The following is an 11750-nucleotide window of genomic DNA, read 5'->3' as shown; positions in this document are numbered from 1 at the left end:
CGGGAAGGATGCAAGGAGGCGCTTGGCCATCAGAACGCGGCTTCGAGGTGGAGGAGGGGGGGCGTCCAGCTGCCCTGCGAGCAAAGCACACAGCAGTGCGCACGCACGCACTTTTTTTTTTCCCTAGAAGTGCGGGAGGTATGAAAGGAGAAGCGGGCAGGCTAGCCAACATAGACAGCGCGCGGTATCAAACCTGTAACGGCTTCATTTACGCGCCCTTCAATCAATCAATCAATCAATCAATCAATCAATCAATCAATCAATCAATTTTTTGTTTTCGAATTCAGAGGACGGGGGGGGGGGGGGGGGGGGGACACCTCAGCGAGAAAGCAGTTGCACACTGCTTGAGAGTGCCGAGGACCCTCGCAAACATCAGCAGGTGACAGCTCAACAGGAAGCTAGTTTACATGGAACACATTACAAGCATAAACACAGGCATAAACATTGCAGACATTACAGAGATGAACAGCAGCAAAAGCAAAAAAAGGAAAGAAAAGGAAAACAGATATGTGTTCACCGAATAACAGCGCAATTTTACGGTATTACCGCAGAGATGTCATCAATACAGCAAAAAGGATGGGTTTAAAGTTTCACAAAATATTCACAGAGCAAAGTTGTCTCCGAGTAACAGTAACGAAATCAGCAATCAGTTTTTCGTGTTTATTTAGCGCAAATGTATGATGCTCTCAGTCTTGAGAGCTATTTCTTTTTCGCCTCTGCAAAGCTGCATGTGTGTGAGCGCGCGTGCGTGCAAATAACTCATGCGCAGGCACTCAATATGTGCGGCTCCGCATACGGTAAGAACTCAAGTTTTCATTACAATGAAGGAAGCAAACACACGATCGCAGAAGTGGGCTCGCCACTCCGAGTCTCTGCGTCGCCTCGAATACCAGCCACCCCACAAAACTACCGGAAGAAAAAGAACGAAAGCACAAGATAGCGAAAGCACAGAACTGACGCTCGCTCTGCGTTCCACTAATCCCGCCTTTCGTCCGAGCAGCGCGGCGCGACAGCGCGACTGGAAAAAAAAAAAAAAAAGAAAGCGAACTCCACAAGACACGTGATGGAGCAGCGCGACGTGGCAGCGCGACCGGAAAAAAAAAAAGAAACAAAGAAAGAAAGCGAACTCCACAAAACAGGTGATGCAGCTTCATGTGTCACGTGATAGCGCACGACTGAGAGGCGGCGTTTGGCAGTGTGGCGACGTCGACCGTGGAAAATAGTTCTTTCTGCCAGAAATCTTCAATGTAAGTTGACAAACTTTTTCATTCCTTTCTTATGAACGGTTTGCGCATACTCGCGGAAAATTTTGTGTTTCAGAAGTGACCAGTTTTTACATTACAAGCGTTTACCCATTTTTTACTTTGCTGCATACTGTTCGACCAATGCTCTAGGAAGATTTTTCATTGTTTAGCATTTTTATCACCTAGTTAAGTTTTAAAAAGTGATCCTCGATTGTCCGCGGCCTCTTTCCGATCATTTTGCAACATAGTTCAGATCTTTAGGGCGTTTTTTTGCGGAGTTATTACTAATTCTTCAAAGGTAAACAACCGCTTGGCCTCGCAGCCATAACCGTCAAATTTCAAATATTGAGAGAGGCCTTGTACTGCGTAAAAGCTATGTAGACGTATAAAACCTGTCATTTTTAAATTCCATCAGATGTGTGCGATCGCTCGCTACCTATCTGTTTTATTTATAGCGTTTCTTCGTTGAGCTATTTGCACATGGAGCCGGTAATTAGCGCTAACCGCATGAGGCGACAATTCGCGGCGACATGCCACGCGACGGGCTGAGGGCCGCCAAAGCATTGCCGCTCGTCGCCGTCGCTCGGTTTCTGGGTTTTTAGAAAATTTCGCGTGTCGCCCGGAAGCAGCTCGCGAGGCAGCCAATCACAGAGGGCTTTAGGGTGCTCAACGTCCGTTCTGGCTTTCTTTTTCTTTTTATTGCATGTGAAGTTAGTTTTCCTAGTCCGGTTTGGGCGAAGAACCTGGTGCCTTCACGCGCTCACTTCGTCTGATCCGTGTATATATATGAGTGCATCGAGATAATTCAGTAAAAGCTTGGAACGGTAATAAAAGAAAGAAAGAGGTTAGCGTGGCTTGATATTGTTAATTTCCGAAAGGAGCAGGAGAAAGTCGCTGCTTGCAATGCAAGTCGGCATCGCAGTGTATAGTAACGCACCGCTGCGCTGTGACCCTTTAAAATACGATGCGTTATACGAAATTTCATCAGTGTTTTATCGTACTTCATGCTGTTTAGTGTTAAAAATGAGATGTAGCGTGATTGCATTCCCCTTGACCGAATGACGAGGCGGCGGTAACAGAGCAACGCTGAAAACGCGTCTCTGTCGCTGAGCGCCGTCGCTCCGCGCGGTATGCACCAGCGACAACGACAGGCGTTGGCGGCGGCGTCGCGCGACGGATCGCTAGGGGTTGTCGGCTCATGCGGTTACCGCTTTATTGGAACAGTCCATAAGCAACGACTTTCCGCGTAAAATTAGGTTTTTAAGCTTTCCTTTAGAGTAAGCACAGATTGGGGGGGGTGATATATAATTTTATTTATAACAATTCGCGGACTTCAACGCAGTAATAGTTATATTTATATCCTTAGTAGGTCAGTACGTATTATTTTAGTACAGGCCCAGTGTTCTTTTTCTTTTAACGGAGGCGTGGCAAGTTATGTGGGTCAAGCTAACAATTGGCTGTGAATTGAGCGATTAGAGCTTTCAAACTTAGTCTTCTGTTTTGTTTAATTTCTAAGAACCTTTAAGCTTCACAGAGAAACAGCATATTTTGAAAAGTGAATTTCAACTATGGAAGTTCTTCGTTTATTAATGTTTGACATTGCTGACAAGGGTCAGAATTGAAACAGATGATAGGATCGAGTTTTTTGGTAACTTATGGCATGTGACCTAGAGCTGCTAGGAATTCATTTTCTGAGGCAGCTTTTCTTTAGGAGTGTAGGGAAAGTAATGGTATGTTTTGGGTTTTGAGAAGCATGGATTTAATGAAGTCTTTCTTTTACTGCGTTTACGGCTTGTTTGGCAATAATGCTTGCAGTCCAGCTGATGCAATTGTATTGTCACACTGCTTTTGCAGCAGATTTCATCTGCCATTGAGGGAGTGCTGCCTGAATATGAAGCAGACAGCGTCATGAATCTGTTGAGGCAGTTTATTTGATCAGCCATGGGTGCCCTGCCCTAAAGCATCCTTCCTGTAAATGAGACATTGAATTGGTAGGTATAACATGCTGATGTTTTTTGCATTCATGTGTTTGCTTTATGACTGTAAAATTTTTACTGGTTCATGCTTTGCATTTATTGTTTTCTTTTGAGAAAACAATAAATGCAGGCTTCATTAAAGCAAAGCTTGAAACCACCTTGGTGTTGTTATATGATTCTTGCTGTGTTTTTAGCGCAGGACTGACATGTTGGTGAATCTTGCTCATTGTCTGCACTAAAGAAAATTTTTCATGGCCTCTTCAGAGCTTTAAAACAGGAGATATACTTAGCTGTTTTATTGCAGTAGTACCTATTATTTCTAGTTGAGGCAAAATTGAGTAAACCTGTGTTTTAATAGCTCAGTGACAAACATGGTTTCATAATATAGCTGACTGCACTGTGCATATGTGTGCATGTTCATGCTGACATTCAGTTACTGTTTATTTAGACTGCCTCAGCATATGTACACATACAGTGATGTTTCACTTGAACAAAGCTCAAGGGACCTCAGGAAAAAGTTTGTTGAAATGAAAGTTCATTGGACTGAAATAAATGCGTGGAAGATTGCTTCCATTAGCTTCAAGAAATATCCAGTTCAGTCGTGTCCGACTCTTCGTGACCTTATGGACCATGTCACGCCACGCTTTCCGGTCTCTCACTATCTTCCTAACATCACGTAACTTCATCTGCAGTGCCTCGAGGATACCATCTAACCATCGCGTTCGCTGCCTACCCCTTCTCCAGCGACCCTCAACCTTTCCCAACATCAAATCTTTCTCCAGCAACTCCTCTTTTCTCATCAGATGACCAAAGTAGCTGAGCTTTAACTTTAGAATTTGACCCTCCAATGAGCAGTCAGGGTTTATGGTCGACAATATCGACTGATTTGATCTTCTGGCAGTCCAAGGAACTCTCAAGAGTCATCGCCAGCACCACAATTCAAACGCGTCAATTCTTCGGCGGCCAGCCTTTTTCACAGTCCAACTCTCGCATCCATACATCACAACTGGAAAGACCATAGCACGAGTTATATGGATCTTGGTTGGCAGACTAATGTCTCTGCTCTTTACTAGGCGGTCAAGGCTAACCATTGCTCTCTTTCCCAGAAGCAGGCGTCTCCTAATTTCATGGCTACAGTCTCCTTCCGAGGTAATCTTGGAGCCCAAGAAGAGAAAATCTGTCACAGATTTTTAGGTTGTTCAAATCTTATCTGAGCCCATTTATTTGTCACTGCGCTGATTTGCAAGTGAAGAATGCGTAACCTTTTACAGCACTTTTGAAAGGACTACAGTGGTTTTGAACTCGATTACTGTGCAAGCTCCTGAGAATCTTGCCTATCACAACGGCCTGCTGAGGAGACAAGGCTTTCATTTTCTCCAAGCAGATCATGGTTAACCAAAATGCACACATTTGCAATTCTTGGAGCTAAAGGGCCTGGTAGGGCTGAAGATCTGGCTTTGACTGGCTATGACTGTGCAGCTAATTAAGCGTGCAGACAGCTATGGATTCATCTGGTTACAAGCTAGTTTAGACAGCCAATTCACTTTAAAGCTAAATAACGGCCACTTTTCTTCACGCGATAATGAAGAGTGGTTCTTAACATAAAAATATGCTACAAAGAGCACGGACTGTGCTTTTTTAAGCGCTCAGTACGACTTTGAAGACACAGGATAGCACCGCGGAAAATGTTCGTTGAACTGAAATGAGCAATAACTGAAGTATGTTAAAATGAAGTGCGTTTGCAGTGTTCAATAGAGCTTCAGTGGGGGGATTTAATAAAGTTCGTACATCTGAATACATCGTCGAAGTGACGTTCGGTCAAGTGGTATTCTGTTTTTCTGTGACTAAATAAGAACATTTACTTTGCTCAAAGCAACATATACACAAATATTTACTTTCTTGCTAGTCGCCAAGATTTGCAATTAACTTCCGAACTCATTTTATTCACAACCTAAATAAATGCATCGTTAACCCTAGAGCCAAATAGTTACTAGCAATAACAAAAGTAATATGTTGATATTTATCTGTTTCAGAACATTTTCTGTTTAATTGTTTTGTGTGTTTTTGAGTTCTGCAAACATGAGGGGGCTTGTTACAGAAGGGGTGGGCTGCAAGACGAAGGGAAGTATCAGTGTGACGGCCCTTTTGTGTTTATCAAATAATAATGCATTCTAACATGTAAAACGAATGCCTTTACAACCTGCTAAAAATCTTTTTAAATTGCATGTTTGGGTTCTGCCTGGATAAACAGATGGCAGAGAGAGATCTTTCTGCCATGGGGTGTGAACTGTATTTTGTACAGAAAGCCAGAGGCTGTCGAACATGTGTTTATAGATTGTTGTGATTGGGTTTTTTGGGGTCAATATCCTACAGTGAACTTTGCTCAAAGATGTCCCTTTAAACCCCCATGGAATTTGGTTCTCAGGTGTTGAAAATTACAACAGTGTTCTGTAAGATATGATAAGGCTATTAAGCTTGCATAGCGCATGGAAGCGCCGAATGGCTGTTCGCCATGCTGATCTTTATTATCAGACCTATCCAAGAGTATAATGAGGGTTTTGTCCAGCAGATGATGTTTTGAAAGCTCAGCCATGTGTACCTGTGTTTATCAATGTATTTGAAAAAGTGATCAGTTTGAATGCGATAATTAGAGGTATTGTATCTAAATTAGCTCTCGGCCAGCCTGTAGTACAGTGACAAGAAGAGTGTTTTGCTAGAGCTTTTAAGGCTCTTAAATCTGTGCAGCCCTGCTTTAGTACATGCATTGTCTCCTGTACATGGCTAGTTAAATGATTTCTGTTCATTTTATTACAAAAAGTCATTCTAAATTTTTAGATAAGCTTGCTCACCTCTATTGTTTTTTTGCATTGTGTTCACGCATGCTATAGCTGGAAATGATGCAGTATTAGTTACAAGTAAATAAATAAAAGGAGCAGCAACTACATTTCCTTCGTCCGCACATTTTAAGAGAAACATACATGGGCTCATTAGATTTTAGTGTTATTTGCAACTGTGTTTGATATTGAAAGATCTTCCTGTCATTGCATGGAAATCTTTCAGAAACTTCTGAAATAGTTTGATACCTGGTGGTGTGGAGGTTGACTTCCCAGACAGTAATGTATTCCTATAGTTCATACTGCACCAGCCAAAAGATGAGACACAACAAAGAGGAGGACAGGACAAGGCTGGACTATCAACTGAATGTTATTGATAAGAAGAAAACAACGAAGACTCCTTCCGAAAAGCTCGCGCACAACCCAACCGGTGGAATGGCAGGAAATTGGGAAGAAGATGATGAAGAAAATTCAAAGTCAATTCCAAGTCAAGGCCTAACTAACGACTTTTCTAATAGATGAAATTCCTTACAATGAAGGGTAACGACGCCTTAGCCACACACTTGTCCTCGGCTTTAGCAATGTGAAATGCTTCAACCAACTCTGCAGAGTTGATTACCATTGCTGTAAACTACACCCGTATTATTGAAGTCAGGTGCACAAAGGGACAGGTCATGCTCCGACTTACACTCTCGGGATTGCACATGTAGCGCAAGATTAGAACTCGCCTTCCCTCCCAGAGAATTGGAGTGCTCCGTCAGGCGCACATTTAGACATCTGCCTGTCTGCCCGTTGTATTTACAGCGAGAAACAAGATAGGAGCCTTATGCGCTAGAGTTAGAAAGGGGCTCGACAGTGTACCTCGTGATAGTTTTCGTTGTGCAGTTTCACATAAGAAAAAGTTCACCACCTGCAGAAAGAATGTGGCCTACCATGTTCCGCTGAATTGTGGCCGGTGCTACTACGGGCAGACAGGCAGATGTCTAAATGTGCGCCTGTCGGAGCACTCCAATTCTCTGGGAGGGAAGGCGAGTTCTAATCTTGCGCTACATGTGCAGTCCCGAGAGTGTAAGTCGGAGCATGACCCGTCCCTTTGTGCGCCTGACTTCAATAATACGGGTGTAGTTTACAGCAATGGTAATCAACTCTGCAGAGAGTTCGTTGAAGCATTTTAGATTGCTAAAGCCGAGGACAATGTGGCTAAGGCGTCTGTTAGCCTTCATTGTAAGAACTTCATCTATTAGAAAAGTCGTTAGTTAGGCCTTGACTTGGAATTGGCTTTGAATTTTCTTCATCTTCTTCCCAATTTCCTGATATTCCACCGGTTGGGTTGTGCGCGAGCTTTTCGGAAGGAGTCTTCGTTGTTTTCTTCTTATCAATAACAATCAGTTGATAGTCCAGCCTTGTCCTGTCCTCCTCTTTGCTGTGTCTCGTCTTTTGGCTGGTGCAGTATGAACCCATACCAACGTGCCCAGTTGTCAACCTTGTTGTATTCCTATAGTACCGTATGCATGCAGAATAGATAAACGTTATCCCTTGCATATATCACTGAATCTTCCACTCTAGAAGAGAATTTTGTGCACGAGCATTTTACTGTAGTTTGCCTCTGTGGAGCATTGTATTTCTAAATCTGTGCTTCTCTTTTTATGCTGTTACTCAGCAACATATGAAATTTTCCTTGTTTGTTTCTGTTACTTGTGCATTTGACTTTACCTTTTTTTATTATTCGAAATAACTTTCTTCCTGCTGTTCTGACTAGTGTTTTCGTATGCATATGCAGTCCTCTTGATGCTTCATTGAGCCATATCTGGAGACTCCCTGTTGTCGTGGTCTGTGCCGACAAGTAAAAACTAGGCAACCTGACTTCCGGGACAAGTAGCAGTGGGACGTAGCTGCATGGTTTCTTCAGCATCTATGTGGATTTCTTATAAAAGACAGGTATTTCTCCTATATTTGACTTTCATATGTGATCAAGATTTTACCTTGGTGACAAGCTCTTGAAGGAAAGGATGGACATTTATGGCACTTTCTTAATTTCTTACTCTCGGGAATACACCATTACGACTTGTTAACTGCATATGTAGCAAAAATTATGTGTGACTGCATATTCCAGCAGTAAGCTGCATGATTTTTTAAGGATGAAATAATTTAGCTCCTATTGTCGGTAACCTACTATTGACGAGCCAAAGCAGGCAATATTAGGTACCAAAAAATGATTATGCGGGGCCGGGTGGGTTTTAATGAGACAAGCTCTCCACGTTTTAAGCCTTTGTACAGGGCCAACGTGTCTCCCTGAATGTGTCTGGGACACATGCAAGTCTTGTATCCTCAAAAGGACCTTGTCTAAATTTAAATAAAAGTAGCGCCAACCTATTTTGAGTGCGACCAGTTCAGCAGTAAGCTCAAAATTGAAGCAAAAAGGCATTCATGTCCTGTGCGATGTCAGTGCACGTTAAAGAGCCCCAGCTCGTCAAACGCTCTGAAGTCCTCCCCTACAGCATCTCATAGCCTGGGTTGCTTTGGGATGTTAAACCACATAAACCAAACCAGTCATTTTTTACCACCCCATCTGACTTGTCTTTCCACGTATCTCCAAAAGATAGTGCTTACATAAGACTTGCCACTATTCCTCAGATTACCTAGATTATTATGTATTTATGTATTTTATGATTATGTAATTTTCCTCAGTGGATCATTGCGTTTTCATGCTGTCACTCAGCAACCATATGAAATACTCATCCTATGTTTCTTTTACTTGTGCATTTGACTTTTCCTTTATTATTCAAAAAATCTTCCTGCTGTTCTGACTAGTGTTCTCATATGTACATGCAGTCCTCTTGTTGCTTCATTCGACCATATCTGGAGACACCCTGTTGCCGTGGTCTGTGCCGACAAGTAACAAGGCAACCTGACTTCCTGGACAAGTAGCAGTGGGACGTAGCAGCATCCATGTGGACTTCTTATAAAAGAAAGGTATTCTGAATTTTGCTTTCATATGTGATAAAGACTTTACCTTGGTGACAAGCTCTTGAAAGGAAAAGATGGGCATGAGTGGCACTTTATTTTCTTACTCTCTGGGAATACACTATTGAGACTTGTTACCTGCATATGTAGCAAAAAGTATGTGTGACTGCATATTGTAGGCTAACTATAATATACTTCATCATTCTCTATTATGGCTCTTGTATTCCCCTAGGTGCTTGGTGTAGCTGGTCTGCTTCAGTAATTATTTATGTGTGGGTGTCATCTACTATGGCAAACATAGCCATCACTGAGGAAAAATGGGAGCAAACAGGCATATTGGTTTCACTGCGCTAACACATTGAACGACAGAAAAGACAATCACCACGGAGCGCGAACTAACAACTGGTTTTAATGGATGAAACGGAAGTCATTTTATACACAAAACGTGATCGTCATCAACCAAACAAGCTACGAGGAAACATGAGGAAACAATCATCGCAGGGAACAAAGGCATACAGCTGGACACACTCATCGCGATAATCTAAGCAAATCAACTTCTTTCGCAGACGACAGTGATACGTTGCTGATACACATATCGGCCCTGACGGATTCTATTTCAAATGCTTCTGTGATCTCTCTTTCGGTTTTATTATCAGAACGCGAAGTAACAGAGGATTTTTCAAATTGAGGCTTACATTTGCAGTGCTGGCAATGCGTAGTCAGCTTTCCTGGATGCGCGATTGATTTGCAATTGTTAGCATGCTCATTTAGCCTTTTGTTTATGCACCGACCCGTTTGGCCGACATACTTCAATCCGCATGAGAGGGGAATGGAATAAATGTAAGCCTCAATTTGAAAAAACCACTGTTATTTCGCATTCTGATAATAAAACCGAAAGAGAGATCACAGAAGCGTTTGAAATAGAATCCATCAGGGCCGATATGTGTATCAGCAACGTATCATTGTCGTTGTCTGCGAAAGAAGTTGATTTGCTTAGATTATTGCGATGAGTGTGTCTAGCTGTATGCCTTTGTTCCCTGTGATGATTGTTTCCTCATGTTTCCTCGTTGCTTATGTTTGGTTGATGACGATCACGTTTTGTGTATAAAATGACTTCCGTTTCATCCATTAAAACCAGTTGTTAGTTCGCGCTTCGTGGTGTTTGTCTTTTCTGTCGTTCAATGTGTTAGCGCGGTGAAACCAATATGAAGAACCAACAAGGCCCAATTCTCGCCATTTTAAACAGCCATAGCGGCATCACTTGCTGGTAGCATGCAATAAATGTGCATGCATGTAAGTAGTGAGTAAAATACACGTTATTATTGGACACTTGAAATATAGTTAGCATAACACAAGGTATTAATACGTTGTATGAACACGATGTATGTATACATACTGATACGTTGCCGCTCAACATGTGTATTTGCTTGATGTAGCAAATGGCAGAGGAGAGAGTTTATCTGATGACCAAGCATACTGGCGTGTAAATTTCACTCCTTTGTTTCCTGGGCCCCTATCGTGATAAACTAATGTCGAATGATATAGAGGATCAAAAGGAATACAACTAAACACAGCAATAGTCTCTATCTCCTGAGGGTGTTTTGCAGGTACTAGTTTGTACAGAAAGTGGTTGGAAACCAGTTAGCATATTTTGAGGAAAAACAGGCATCTGAGTGAAGAGAGATGTGTGTGATGCTAGCACAAAGTGTGCGAAATTGGGAGAAAAATTTTGAGCATGTATATTTCTTTTCTAGGTGACACCATGATAAATTTTGATATGGCTGGTACATCAAACACACAATTTCGTTGCCGTCGGAAACCAAGTGCTTCTGTGTCAAGGGTTTGTGCAATAAATGAAGGTATGAATTTGCATCTGTTTCTTTTGCCACTCTCACTTTTCACGAAATATTACATGCATGTGAATAGTGAGTAAAATACACGTTATTATTGGACACTTGAAATATAGTTAGCATAACACAAGGTATTAATACTTTGTATGAACACGATTCTTTAAAATAACGGTGGCCAATTATCGGAACACAGTCGTTACAGTGTCCATATACGCTATCAATAGGCTAATCATAGGAGGTATAAATACCCTCTATGTAAATACATTCTATTCAATCACGGTGGCCAATTGTCGGAAGCGAGATCATACATAGATCGTACGTGTTCTAAAGACTTTCTTTTGATGGTCGATAGCTTCTATGATCATATTGTCTAAAGACATCGCATAAAGTGATCATAGACATTTTTGTAAGGGATAGCTATGAATCTTCCGAGGTTCCCGGAAGAAGGTATCAAGGTGATTATTAGGCCTCGTGAAGGTCTAGCCGTCATTAAACGCACGTCGGGGCCTCTGCTTAGGCCCTCGCCATGGCTGCCGGAATCAGCTGGTCGGAGCTGGACTCATGGTGTATCAACGGAAAGCAAGGTACGGTGCTCTTTCATTCCTTGGACTTTAGTCGAGGCGTGAAGGTAGCCGCAATCCGTTGCTTTAAACTCGATGACAAGGAGCATGAAGGGGTGGCCAATCTGATCGCACCGGAGGATTGCGGCCGAGGAGTCGTCCATGGGACCTGTGATACATTCACGAAAGAAAAGTTGTTTAGAGCATTGAGGAAGGATCCATAGAACCAAACGATCACTGGGGTGCGGCGGATGGGGAAGACTTCCACTATTATTATCACCTTTTTGGAACCTGAAGTCCCAAGATTTCTCAGGATTGAAGG

General features: G+C 42.3%; 1 long non-coding RNA gene across 1 annotated transcript; it reads left to right on the top strand.

The window, feature by feature from the left end:
* The first annotated feature begins 1163 nt into the window (after positions 1-1163).
* On the top strand, positions 1164-11102 carry LOC146186958 (uncharacterized). The gene is made up of 5 exons (XR_014708185.1): positions 1164-1247; positions 3099-3235; positions 7835-7992; positions 8887-9027; positions 10773-11102. It is a non-coding gene; the product is annotated as an uncharacterized LOC146186958 (long non-coding RNA).
* Positions 11103-11750: the final 648 nt, after the last annotated feature.

This window comes from Amblyomma maculatum, chromosome 6 (assembly GCF_055883805.1).
Source record: "Amblyomma maculatum isolate TAMU_Amacu chromosome 6, ASM5588380v1, whole genome shotgun sequence".
Classification (NCBI taxonomy): domain Eukaryota; kingdom Metazoa; phylum Arthropoda; class Arachnida; order Ixodida; family Ixodidae; genus Amblyomma; species Amblyomma maculatum.
Note: the sequence above shows the minus strand (reverse complement) of the source record. Positions and strands in the feature narration are given on the sequence as shown.